Source organism: Chelonia mydas, chromosome 20, assembly GCF_015237465.2.
Source record: "Chelonia mydas isolate rCheMyd1 chromosome 20, rCheMyd1.pri.v2, whole genome shotgun sequence".
Classification (NCBI taxonomy): Eukaryota; Metazoa; Chordata; order Testudines; family Cheloniidae; genus Chelonia; species Chelonia mydas.
In genome coordinates this window covers 3,450,390-3,464,194 of record NC_051260.2, presented here as the reverse complement: position 1 = coordinate 3,464,194, position 13,805 = coordinate 3,450,390, and the positions used below count along the sequence as shown (strand labels likewise).

The following is a 13,805-nucleotide window of genomic DNA, read 5'->3' as shown; positions in this document are numbered from 1 at the left end:
ATCCCCTCCCCAAGTCCCCTTCCATTTTCAAACCCAGCTCCCGGAGCTGGCATTTCAAAGTTGCAGCTGTTTTTTCCCCCCCTCTCATCATCGGATTTTATTCCTTGATCTATTCCATTTCTGCCTCTTCCTTTGAAAACATCCATGGGCTTGGTCATTCGTAGTTGCTGCGATACCTGATGGCTGCGTAAAATGTCCAGTGGCTAAGAGCTATCTTCTGCTACAGTGTTATGACGTAGGAGCAGTAGCCCTAGAAGGGGAGAGGTTTGAGGATGAGCAAGTGCTGGCACGTAGACCCTTTTTTCAACAAAAGTTCACCAGTGGCTGGCACACTTCGTATGATGCTTAAACCATGTGAAGGTTTTAACAACTGTGGTTAACTCAACCCCGATCCTATTGTTCCAGTATAATCCCCTAATTGAAAGCTATCCAGGCATCTTCTGCAGTGTAGCTGCTATGTAGTTTGGCCTTCAGTCTGTGTGTGTGTCTGTCATTTTGCATCTTCCCATTCAGAAGCTGGTAAGAAGTCAGTGAACTTTTGATCAGAATCAGTGCTCTACAAGTACTGGTACTTAGCAGCTTGGCTGGTGCTTTCTACCGGTTGTCTTTACCTTGCTGAGCTTACAGTTCCAATTGGCACAGATATGGCACATGAAAGCCTGCTCGATTCTCAAGGAGGAAGGGGTTAAAAGCTGTATTTACTCTTAGACACCCTTCTCCCTTTCCCGAAACAAGTTGCCAACCTGGCGTTTGCAAGTGTCTTTCTAGCTGGCATAGTCTGTTTCTGTTGTTGGTTCAGATGGAGGGAATTCTGCGGAGATAGGACGCTTTGGCGGAGGGAACTGTGCCAGGGGTTGACATTCCAGCCTTGGAAGGGTTAAAGAAATCCCAAGGCAGAGCCGAGCTGGCTTAGTGAATCTTGACATTGTAGAAAGAAGGTGGATAATTTCTTGCTAGCTTTTCAGGAAACCCCTGTGGTGGACAATCCTCATTAATTGCTGACGTCAGGGATGGCAGTTCCCCTGTCTGTGAGCAAGCACAGTAATAGCCAGTGATGGGGAAGGAAAATTGGTGTGATATGGAGAGACGAGGTACTCTCTTTAAAGAGATCTATCTTGTGTGGCAACCTGGTGAGGAGCTGGCTACGGATATTTACAGCTTCCACAGTTAGAGGAAACCTTGGTCCTTCCTCATTGATGTCCGCCTTCTCCCTCCCTCACCCCCACATCCAAGACTTTAGATCAGGCGGAGGGGGGAAGCTCTCACCCCAAAATCCCTGTGAGCTTTAGGAGGAGACCTTGTAACCCCACTAATAGAATATGATTTAAATACCTCTTTCTGGCATCATTTAAACCCATCTTCTTTTGGCAAACCATCCCCTTGTTGCCTCTGCTTGCTGAATACTGTTCCCTTCACTTTGTCTGTCTGGTCTATTTAGATCGTAAGGTCTTTTGGGGCAGGGACTGCGTGTGTCGCTCTATCTGCGCAGGGTCTAGCGCAGTGAGATCCTCGATCTTGCATAGTCACGCCCACCATAACAATCATGTTTTCTAAATAAATAGGCCTTAAGCTTGAGTGGCTACTGACTAGAGCCGGGGACTGTGTCTGCCCCCCTGTGCGATCCTCTCCACCTGTGTAAAAGGAGGGTACGCATTACCCATCCACTGGTTTGTATAATGCCTAGCACACTGGGGTAGTGGTCCATGACTAGGGCTCTCAGGTGCTCCTATGGTATTACAAATAATTGCCAAGTGCTTTGAGATCCTTGTGTGAAAAGTGCTATAGATGGCAAAGAATGTATTAAATCCCAGACAAATCTGGCCTCTCAGAGGGGAGAAAAAATTCAAAGCACCTGAGACATTAGGAGTTTAAAATGAATCGAAAGTGTCATGTAGACCTAGTGCCGGGCAATCCCGTGGTGGGTGCAGTGTAAGGAGATGCTGCGGTTTGCTGTGTTATGGCCTGGGGAGTAGAATTGCCTTCTCTCAAGCGTCTCCGCTTTAACAGCAAGTGAAATCTATGTTGTGTCGCTGGCTAACAGGTACCTTTTGGGAATGGATTTTCAGCAGGGTCAGGCTTATGCATAGCTGTGACCCCCACCCCATCATGTTAAGTTTCTCATGGTTTGTGGTGCTTAAGACAAAATGCACGTGGGGGACCCAGTGGGAGAGGTTATCAAAGACACCAGCGGGAGTCGGGTTTCAGAGTAACAGCCGTGTTAGTCTGTATTCGCAAAAAGAAAAGGAGGACTTGTGGCACCTTAGAGACTAACCAATTTATTTGAGCATAAGCTTTCGTGAGCTACGGCCGATGAAGTGAGCTTCAGCAGGAGTCAAGCACCCAAATCATATTGGCTTTTATTGGGCGTGAGATGCTTGACTGATCTGTTGTCCTTTTGAAAATCTCATCCGTGCCACAGTTTAGTGAGTCTAACCATTTTGAGCACTAAAAGTGAGGGGAGCGCTGCATTTGTGTGGAGCACAGGTAACTTTGGGACTAATACGAGGGGCGTTTGAGAGGCCGGTCCGTGGGTAGCTCAGGGAATTTGGAGCCTGGAGAGCCGGGCACTCGGAATGCATCACAGCTGATCCTGTATCCCCGCTACCTTTCTTGTGCGAATCTTCCTGCCATTCATGCTATAAATCAAAGATTCGTGTTTGGAAATGGGCTTTCCCTATCCGCTTATCCCCTCCCTTTGATCTCACAGCCAGATTCAGTGACGACAGCCATTTCCATGGAAGCAGGCTGTGATGTCCTCGGGACGGGATTGCCCAGTGGGCTGAGCTTGACTGTGGCAGTAGCAGGAAAGGGAGCACAGGAATGAAGGGACATGTAAATTGCTTTGTATGTGCCAGGTTGTTTTATTCCCTCTATGAGCCCATTCCCTGAGCTCTGTCCATCGTGCTGCGAGGGAACCACCAGGGTCTGCTAAGAGGGAGTTTGTGTCTGGCTCTGCTTTTTGAGGAGCCTCTGGGTTTAAAGTCGGGTTTGATGATAAGATTCTGGATGATTATTTCTTGTTGTTGCTCAGAACTTAATAAAGGAAGGCGTTTCACGGCTCTGGAAGAATCCAGGTGCTTTGAAATCTGTGACCGAGCCAGTTCAAGCTGCCGTGCTTTGGTAGAAGAGCTCTGTGGTTGCAGTGGCCTATATTTAAATGGCACTTTGTCAAGTAAATACTGTGTTCACACTTGAGACCATTTTAGGCATCAGAAGGTTTGTGTTATCCCTGCATTATTCAGGGAGGTTTGTAAAGTACAAATTCAGCCTGGAGATAAGTCGCTTCCCCGCCCCACCCCAAGACATTGTGGGGGCAAAACTAGCCAGACTGCAGTTAGGCTTAAAATGTGCGCCAGTCCCATTTCCCTAGACCCAGCAATACAGGGCCAGATCCTGACCTGGCTTTTGGGATGTAAGTCGTCTTGTTGCACCTTCTGAAATGAACAAGAAAGGCAGTGCAATGGATCAGCGTTTGCAGGACGGCCCAGACGATGCTGGGGTGGGAGAGCAGCACCACTCCTTCCTTAAGGGAGGAAACAGAGGGATACCCTCACCCTGGCCACTGCAGGAGCTGCAAACTTCTCAGTGGGGACCGCCTGCCAGCCCTAGCCTTCCATCTGAGGCTGTGGGAAGAAAAATGGAGGATTCTGGCTGACCTTCTCCCTCCTGCACATGAGCAGAATGGCGGGGGTGTCGTTTTATCGTGAGTTTGGCTGAGTTTCCATCTGCTAAAAGCCCAGCGCAGGCTTTGTGGCTGTGGTTCTGGGGCATGGAAATGGCTCGAGTCCCTGCCTGTCGTTGTCAGCCATCTCGCTCTCGAATGCTGCCTCGCTGCAAATATCCTCTCCTCTCCCACAAGCGGGTTAGCACGGCAATGGCTATTTTCAGGCATGCTGCAGGATGGTTAGTACACTTCTTAATCCCATCGAAATTATAATCTTGCACTGATGTGGCACCTTCTCCCATCCAGCGGGATCTCCAAAACACTGCGAGATCAGAACATAAGAATGGCCATAGTGTGTCCGACCAATGGTCCATCTCGCCCAGTATCCTGTCTCTGGCCATGGCCTGTGCCAGGTGCTTAAGAGGAAGTGAACAGAACAAGGCAATTTATCAAGTGATCCAGCCACTGTCATCCAGTCCCAACTTCTAGCAGTCAGAGGTTTAGGGACACCCAGGGCATGGGGTTGCGTCCCTGACCATCTTGGCTATTAGCCATTGATAGACCTATCCTCCATGAACTGATCTAATTCTTTTTTGAAACCACTTATACTTTTGGCCTTCACAATGTCCCTCCGCAATGAGTTCCACAGGTTGACACTGCGTTGTGTGAAGAAGGACTTCCTTATGTTTATTTAAAACCTGCTGCCTATTCAGTTCTTTGGCTGACCCCTGGTTCCTATGTTGTTTGAAAGGATAAATAATGCTACCTTATACATTTCCTCCACAGCATTCATGATTTTATAGACCTCTGTCATATCCCCCTTACTTGTATCTCTTCTAATAGGAACAGTTCCTGTCTTTTTAATCTCTCTTCATGTGGAAGCTCTTCCGTACCCCAATCGTTTTTGCTGCCCTTCTCTGTACTTTTTCCAGTTCTAATATGTCTTTTTTGAGATGGGTTGACCAGAACTGCACACAGTATTCAAGGTGTGGGATTTATATAGCGGCATTGTGATATTTTCCGTCTTATTCCCTGCCCCTTTCCTAATGGTTCCTAGCATTCTGTTAGATTGTTTTTATTGCAGTTGCACATTGAGGAGATGTTTTCAGAGAAATACCCACAATTACTCCAAGATCTCTTTCTTGACTGATAACTCATTTAGACCCCATCATTTTGTATGTGTATTGAGATAATATTCTCCAATGTGCATTACTTTGCACTTATCAACACTGAATTTCATCTGCCATTGAGGTGCCCAGTCACCCAGTTTTGTGGATCCCTTTGTAACTCTTCGCAGTCTGCTTTGGACTTAACTATCTTGAGTAATTTTGTATCATCTGCAAATTTTGCCACCTCACTGTTTACCCCTTTTTCCTGATCATTTATGAATATGCTGAACAGCACATGTCCCAGTACAGATCCTTGGAGGACCCTGCTATTTACCTCTCTCCACTGTGAAAACTGGTCTTTTATTCCTACCCTTTGTTTCCTGTCTTTTAACCAGTTACTGATCCATGAGAGGACCTCCCCAATATCTCAAGATTCCTTACTTTGCTTAAGAGCCTTTGGGCAGGACCTTGTCAAAGGCTTTCTGATAGTCCAAGTACTCTATATCCATTGGATCCCCCTTTCCCACGTGTTTGTTGATACTCTCAGAGGATTTGAATAGGTTGGTGAGGCGTGAGTTCCCTTTACAAAAGCCATATTGGCTCTTCCTCAACGTATCACGTTCATCTGTGGGGCGGATAATTCTGTTCTTTACTGTAGTTTCAACCAGTTTGCCTGGCACTGAAGATAGTCTTACCTGCCTGTAATTGCCACAATCACCTCTTTTTTACATTTTTTAAAAAAATCGCATCACATTAGCTATCTGCCAAAGGTTGATTTAAGCAATAGATCACTTAGCATGCGATGAAGTGAGCTGTAGCTCACGAAAGCTCATGCTCAAATAAATTGGTTAGTCTCTAAGGTGCCACAAGTCCTCCTTTTCTTACAGCACAGTAAGTAGTTCTTCAATTTCACATTTCAGAGTAACAGCCGTGTTAGTCTGTATTCGCAAAAAGAAAAGGAGGACTTGTGGCACCTTAGAGACTAACGAGTTTATTTGAGCATAAGCTTAGCTCACGAAAGCTTATGCTCAAATAAATTGGTTAGTCTCTAAGGTGCCACAATCACTCCTTTTCTTTTTGTGAATTTCACATTTGAGTTCTTGCAGAACTCTCGGGTGAATACCATCTGGTCCTGGTGACTTATTACTGTTTAATGTATCAAAACCGCCTCTATTGACACCTCAATCTGGGACAGTTCCTCAGATTTGTCACCTAAAAGGAATGGCTCAGGTGTGGGAATCTCCCTCACATCTTCAGCCGTGAAGACCCATCAAATGAATTCATTGAGTTTCTCCTCAACAGCCTTGTCTTCCTTGAGTGCTCCTTGAGTACCTTGATTGTCCCACTGTTTGTTTGGCAGGCTTCCTGCTTCTGATGTACTTTAAAAAAAAACTTTTGCTCTTAGTTCGTGTGTATTTTGCTAGTTGCTCTTCAGATTTGTTTTTGGCCTCCCTAATTATACTTTTACAGCTTAAGATCCCTTCTATTTTCCTCAATAGGATTTGACTTCCAGTATTTAAAGGATGTCTTTTTGTCTCTAACCACCTCTTTCACTCTGTTGTGCCATAATGACATTTTTAGGTTCCATGCAGCTTGCAGGTATTTCGCTCTTGTGATTGCTCCTTTTAATTTCTCTGTAACTGGCTTCCTCTTTTTTGTGCAGTTCCCCTTTTTGAAGTGAAATGCTGCTGTGGTGAGCTCTTCTGGTATTCCCCCCCGGTACAAGCATGTTAAATTGAATTATGTTATGATCGCTGTCACTGAGCGGTTCTGCTATAGTCACCTCTTGGATCTAATCCTGTATGCCACTTAGGACTAAACCAAGAACTCCCGCTCCCCTTGTGGGTTCCAGGAGTGGCTGCTCCAAGAAGCAGTTCTAGAAATTCTCTCTCTGCATCTTGTTCTGGGGTGACATTTTCCCAGGCAATTGGGTGACAGTTGAAATCTCCCATTACTACTGATTGGCTGTTTTTGTAGCCTCTCTAATCTCCCTGAGCATTTCAGAATCACTGTCACCGTCCTGGTCAGGTGGTCAGGAGTACACTCCTACTGCCACACTTGAATTATTCAAGCAGGAGATTTCTGTCTATCGAGGCTCTGTGGCACAGTTTGGTCCATTTACGGTTTTCACTGTATTTTACTCTGTGCTTTCTTTCACAGGTCAAAGTGCCACTTCCACACCAGAGCAACCTGCTCGGTCATTCCTATATATTTTGTACTCTGGTGTTACCGTCTCCCATTGATTATCATGGTACCACCAAGTTTCTGTGAAGCCTGTTTTATCAATAGCCTCATTTAACCCGGGTTCACCCACCTTAGTGTTTTGACTTCTTGCATTTGTATACAAGCATTTAGAAAAGTTGTCAATATTTAGTTATCTGCCTTGATGTGACGTAATTGAATGGGACTCTTGTTTGATTGTTTCTCTTCCGTTCCTACCTGTACTTTATCAACCTCTATCCTTCCCTATTTACTAGGCTGTAGAGTATCCCCTTGAATAAATCCTTCCCTAAAGGATGTGTCTGTCCAAACCATGTGCTCTGCCTGTCAGCTTTTCTCCAGCTCTTAGTTTAAAAACGAAGATATTCAAGGGAATTGTCTTCCTTGCCACTGAAATGCAGCCCCCTCTGGAACGTAAGCTGGCTGCTGTATGCAGATGTACAGGAATACTACAATTACCGTTCGGGACAGGAAGTGACAAAGGAACCAGCATTGAGTTGAAAACTGCAGGGGAATTAGAGGAACAAGAATGGAGTTGCAGAATTTGGAATTTTACACCTTGTGACAAGCACCATGGGAACTCCTTTGGCTGCATGCGCTCAGATCCCCGAGTCTGTCTTAGCGTTCAGATAGCACGGTGACAGGCACGAGAGAAAACCTTGGATTGATATCCGAAGGTCAACAGCCCCAACCATGTGGGGTCCTGCAGTTTGCACTTTTACAGTGTTATCAGTGATAAAATGGATAATGCTGACCAAAGGGAGGAGCCCCTCCACCTCTCCCTACAGAGCTTACGCTGGCCTAAGGAGGGGGTGGGGGTCCCATCCACATGCTGTCCAAGCTCAACGCTGCTTGTCCTGTGACGTCTGATGAGTTTGCAGCTTGAGATGGCTTTTCTGCATGCTCCCTGTATGCCTTGCGTTTTTATGAGTTGACAGTGAAATGAACAGCAGTGGTAACTCGTGTGGAAGGGTACGTCTACACTGCTATTTTTAGCCCTGTAGCATGAATCTGAGTCAGCTGACCCAGGCTCTGAGATTCACTGATGCGGATCTTTTGTTTTTTTGCGTTGTAATCGTATTTTAAATAGCTTTCTAAAATATTTATTTTGGGGCAGTGAATGTAACAGTTCAGTACATGCATTGTATACTTCTGCTGTCTGTTTTCCAGCAAGGGAATAATAGTTGTTGTATATTTATACAGCTCCTAGGAGGGTTAGGTATTTTGCACACCTGTGAGACTCGATCCCTGCTCTGGGGAGTTTGCAATCTGCTGTTTAACTCAGGCAGCTCATCCCTGTATTAAAACTTCCTTTTGAAAACACGTGTAGGTCCAGAAGCCATGGTTTGTGCCAAGCTCCCCAGCCACGTCCTCAGAAGCTTTTACAATTCACAGGATGACAGACTCTGAACAAGTGCAACAGATAGTAAGTTGGTTAAACTATTGTTCCATCCGATATGTGGTTGGCTGTGAATTGACGGGCTACCAAAAGTTGACTTTCATTAGAGGACAGCTATGCTCTGTATTTATTGGTTCCCCCTTGTGCTCAAGTACTAATGCATGTGGTGAACACCTCTGTTGTTGTGGCCCAGTTGATGTCTTTGTATCACAAGAAGATTCTTTCAGGAGTCTTGATGCTGGAAATGTCAGAGTATGGATTACATGAGCGGCCAGTTGACATCTATCCTGATTCTTAGTGCTTGCATTGATCCAGGTAACAGAAATAGTATATTTTCACAAAATTACAACACTTGAGTTATTCCAAGTAATACAAATCCATGTGTTTAACGCCTAACCAGGACGACCCATCCTGGCAATAATTTTGGCACTTCCCATAATGCACCTCATCACTGGTTGTCGTGCTAATTAGCTAAGTAGGTGATTTGCACCTGTGGAAGAGGACCGCCCTGTGGGGCATAGTTGGACTATCGGCGTGCGCATGCTAGCATCAGGAAGAGTTACTGCTCTGTCCTGTCTCCCCAGCGTAACGTTATCAGAGCTCATCTCTTCTGCCTCAGTACATAATCTGTACAAAGATGGATTCAAGATGTGCCCCAGCTTGCTAGATGAAAGGAAGCAGGGCTCTGCTTAATGCAACTGTGCAGCTGTAACATTTTTGTAGGGGCCAGGAGGTTGAGAGTCTTATGCGTTCTGTCAGCCAGTCACTTCAGATTAACTCTTCATGGGTGGAAAGATGCTGAATTTCCTGGTACAGAATGAACTCCTGGGAGGGGAGACTGCTGACAATCCTGGGTATTGAAGGGTTAAATGCTGGTAAGCATTCCTAGATAGGGGGGCCCAGCCACCGCGCAGTTGGCTGGAGGCTGGTATCTTTGTTACCCATGCAGTGTGTAATGCCTTCGTGGCCATCCAGTAATTTTGGGAGCCGGATGTCCTACGTGTTACACAAAGGAACATAGCCATTAGCAATGAACGTGACCTCTCGGGTCACATCTAGCTCCCCATTGCCTCCTTCCCCCTCCGCAGCTAAAGCAGCAAATGTAGGGTCTGTAGAAAGGCCAGTGTGGCTTCTTTGCTCAGACCGAGGCTTTGCACTAAAGAGGAGCAAGGCCGATATTGTGTAAATTAAGCTGACTTCCCCAGCGTTTTCCCCATCCACGGTAGCATCATTTGTGAGAAAGGTGGAACATTGGAGCTAGGGATATGTGAAATCTTGTGAGTGCTACCCTTTGATGAAGGGGACGCAGAAACTGCAGGTGGGGAATAGGAAATGTGATCCCCAACACACACTCGTGATATCTAACTTCTGGGTCCCCTCAGTGGATGTTGGAAACCTATTGACTTCTCATGGAAAGCTTAAATCTCTTCCTAGATGTCTTAGATCAGCTGCATTTCCCATCCCTCATTTGTGATTTCTGTAGGCACAAGCTGTCCTCCACCCCCTGCTGTTCATTCTGCCACCTGAAGCCGTAACCCTCTGCAGTATAATTTCCAAAGTATCCACCTGTGTCGTCACGAGGGACATTAAGACTTCAAGCAATGATTAAGTAACAGGAGCCTGGGCTGTGGACGACATCTGGTCTCCACCTTTTTACCGGGCACACGAGCTCTTAAAGAAGGAGCTCGTTTTCAAACATCTATAAAAGAACAAGGAGACAGGTTCAGAAGATCTGGAGAGGAAGAGGTGGAGAAAATCCTGGCTCTGTCACCAAATAGGTCATTTTCCCAAGGCTTTGCACTGAGACAACCCGGGCGTTTGCCTTCTTTCAGAATGAAGCTCCGAAGCTTTCTAATGCAGTAGGATATTCTTCCTTCATCCAGCCCCGCTCCCTGTTGGTGGAAACTCCCCTTTCTTTTTAAGGAAGGAAGATAGGCGGATGGGAGAGAAAAGGCGTCTTATAAGGGCACTTCTCTCATTAGCTTTCAAGCTCTTGCTTCAGAAGTTTCCTGGTATGTTGTGCTGCCCAAATAAGGCTTGATTTGTACAGAGGGCTGGGGGGGAGCCCTTCACGATCAGGTGCCACGGCCGTCTGAACACAGCGGTTCTCCAGAACAGCCTCTTGATGCACGTTCTAGTTGAATTTGACCACAGTGAAAGCTTTACCAGTGGCTGCAATGTGGGAAACTGAAAATCCCATATGCAGTGAAATATCGCTCATGCTGCTGTGGCTCACCCCAGCTTTCAGCGGCGGGCAGCGCATTCTCCAGTGGAACAGATGCTTTTCCAGTGCCTCAGATTTGCAGCGTCTTGTGTCTCTCTCTGCTGCCTGCCCCCTTCCTGTGCAAACTGTTACATGACAGACATTTGCAGCAGTTTCTGGTTTTTGTTTTGTTTTTAAAAACAGCTAAATAAAAAAAAAAAAAACTTATCGAGTTGCTCATGGTGATAGAGCCTGTTGCCATGGAGCCGTGATTCAGATTGGCCGACCCGGAGGCCAATGAGCAAACAGAACGGGAGAATGTCGTCATTTAACCTTGCAGGGTGTATTTATTCAGTGATATGCGACATTAATACCAAAGCCTTATATAGAGCCATGAAATGACATACTGGGGCAAAGGATTTTTTCTCTCTCTCTCGTCTCTCTCAAGGTTTGTTGGAGGTTTTTTTCGTTTTTTTTTTTTCCATTGCAGTTGGGCATCAGTTTCCCTAGCAAAGCTGCCTTTGGATGAACAAATTCTTACAGCCCGACTGGTCAGGCTTCAGACCCAACTTTCTGATTGCCTACTTGCTTGGCTGGCATGTATACAGTCTGCCCAGCACTGAGGCTGTAGGAGATAAGCTGCTGGCACGTGGGTTGCATATTTCTGAGCATTTTTGCTCTTCCAAAGGGATGGCTGGCTCTGTTTTATTTCCAAGTATCCCGTTTTAAAGGGATGTGTGTTTTATTTCCTGGTTAGCCAAAGCAGCTGTTCTTCCAGAAGTACCAGGCTTTCTCCTTGGCATTTGGTGGCTACAGTCCTGTCTGTCCTGGAAACAACATTTTCCTCCACACAGCCAGCAGCATAGGCTAGGTCTGGGTGTGAAGAATGGGCTCTGCTGTTCTGTAATGGGCCTGAGAAGGCAAAAAATAATGACAAGAGTAACACAGAAGAGAAATGAGAGTTAAAAGCCCTGGAAAGATCCCTCCACCCCCTGCCACCACATGTTAAGGTCCACTTGATCCTTTGAAAATAATAACTGGCTAATCTTGTGTGCATGAGTTTAGCTTTTGAAACCTGGTTGATCATGGCTTTGAAACCGTGCATGCAGGAGAAGTGTGCTGAGTGGCCTGGCCAACTAACTGCATTGGCCCTAAAGCAATGGAGACTCCAAGGTGCCGCACTCGAGAAGCAGAGGGACATTCCACGGTTAAGGGGACAGGCCCTACTTTCCGTTGGCCTTCTTATCTTCTTGCAGTGGAGTCCACGCTGTCTGGTTTCCAGCAGGTGCAGAATGCTGCCAGCTTTCCTTTCTCGTACACCCAGAAAGCACGAACACCTTCCTCTCAGACAGCTTCACTGTCTTCCCATTCGTTTCAGGATCCTGTCAAAGCGGTCTTTTTTTAAACACACCTCCCTGGGGACTTTCCCAGCCAGTCCCATGGCTCCCATCTCTGGTCCTGTATCCGACATCTGGCAGCAAACCATCTCTCTCTTCCTTTCTGCAGCCTCACCATGGCTGGCGTGAGAGCCTTCTCCTTTGCAGCCTCCTGCTGTGTCTCTGCCTGAACTGTTCTATGCCTTTTTCCCCTTCTCCTTTGACTGTTTCCTCCCTACAGCTCTTGATTCCTCTTTGCGTTTGCTCTGGAAAGAGTTGACGGCTGTTGGACAGACGCAACACGCAGAAGCTGGATTGCACTGAATGGTTCAACATTCGATGCTGTAAACTGAAATCTGCGGAGATATCAGAGTTCCCTAAGATCCCCCTAACACCACGTTCTTGGCCTGGGATAAGGAAACAAGCCAAGTTTCCAGCCATGAAGTAACTTGCAGGATCTGATGTGAACCCATCACTGTAAGTCCAGTAAGAAACAAGTGTAACTGATCCCATTTATATGTGATCTCCTGCCACTTCCTGCGAACTGGGCCCCTCCAAACTAGTAAATGCTGAAGTACTCAATTTTGAATCACATCCTTTCCCTCCGGGTTTAGCGTTCAGAGCAAGGGGCTGGGAGAGCCTGGCTCTGTCACTGACTGGCTGTGTGACAATGTGAGGGAAGTCACGTGACTTCTGTGCCTCAGTTTCCCCAAGTATTAAATGAGAATCAGACGGGGCCTTTCTCCCATCGGAGGTGGTTCTTTGGCATGGATTGAATGTCATTTATTGGCGTGCTCAGAGAACCCCTGGTGAGCAGCAGCAGGGACCGGCAGGACATTACTAACTGTAAGAGGGGATGGAGTTTATTGCTGCCTTAGGGCGGGGGACAGTGTCTATAAATGTGCACCTACCCCCACTCCAGACAGGCATGAATGAAGGACCGTGCTACTGCCTTAGCTGGCCTGTTTACCCTGCCAGCTCCCAAAACCAAACTGAAAAATTTGACAGCAGCTCCCTCTCCTCTTGCTGCTCATTGTTTTCTCTCCTGACCCAGATTTTGTGGCTTCCCTGATGCTGTATCTACGTAAACATTTCACCTCCCTTGTGAGGAGCAGCTCAGCACCGCCCCTCCCGTTCCCCCCGGCTCCCCATCCCGTTCCCCCCGCTCCCCGTCCCGCCCCCGTGCATCCACCCGGCCCTGCGAACTTTCACTTTCTCCTTGAGTCGCTGGTTGTCACAGTGGATCATGTCAGCCACCTCCTACGCTGCCTCCCACGCATGTCCTGGGGGAGCGTGGCTGATTCATTCACACAGAAAGGAAACCTCTTCTAGAAGAGCCTTTAAAGAGAAGCACCAGTGGAACACAATGTCTCTGCTTTTAATCTGCATGCAGAGGAGAGATGCTGGAGGACTCGGTTTTTGGGGTGGGGGGTTGGTATATTTAATGGCTATAAACATTATGATCTTTTGTGAATGAGACGTATGTAGCAGACTCCCTCCTCCCTCTGATACAAATGGGCCAAGATTCCGCCCCCTTGTCCTTCACCTGGATACAGTGCTGGTGGGGGGAGACGTTTCTGTCGCAGTGGGGTGGCTTTTGCAGAATATTTGCTTGCGTATTTAAGTGCAGATGTTTTTTCCCTTGGAAATAAAATGCCAGGCTACAGAATATCCAGCCAAGCTTCCTGGGAGGTCTCCTTTTGCCACTGCAGGGTCCTGACCTCTGAACTGCCCCTACGGATCAAAGAGCCACCCTCTCCCCATGTTTTTTCCAGATCAAGAAAGCAAAGGGGCTGAGTTCCTGGCTGTGCAGCCCAGTGCTCCTGAGGTGCTG

The 13,805-nt window shown here is 46.9% G+C and overlaps 1 protein-coding gene across 10 annotated transcripts in view; it reads left to right on the top strand.

The window, feature by feature from the left end:
* Positions 1 to 13,805, top strand: part of R3HDM2 (R3H domain containing 2) — a 106,567-nt gene that overhangs the window by 41,913 nt on the left and 50,849 nt on the right. For 3 of the 10 annotated variants that reach the window (XM_037883786.2, XM_043532748.1, XM_043532747.1), the window contains one exon: positions 8,324 to 8,419. The exons of 6 other annotated variants lie outside the window; for them this stretch is intronic. The gene's annotated coding sequence lies outside the window, so the exon portion shown is untranslated. Of the gene's footprint in view, positions 1 to 8,323; positions 8,420 to 11,930; positions 12,449 to 13,805 lie in introns of those variants that run through there. One more of the 10 variants, XM_037883789.2, reaches the window with a different exon arrangement.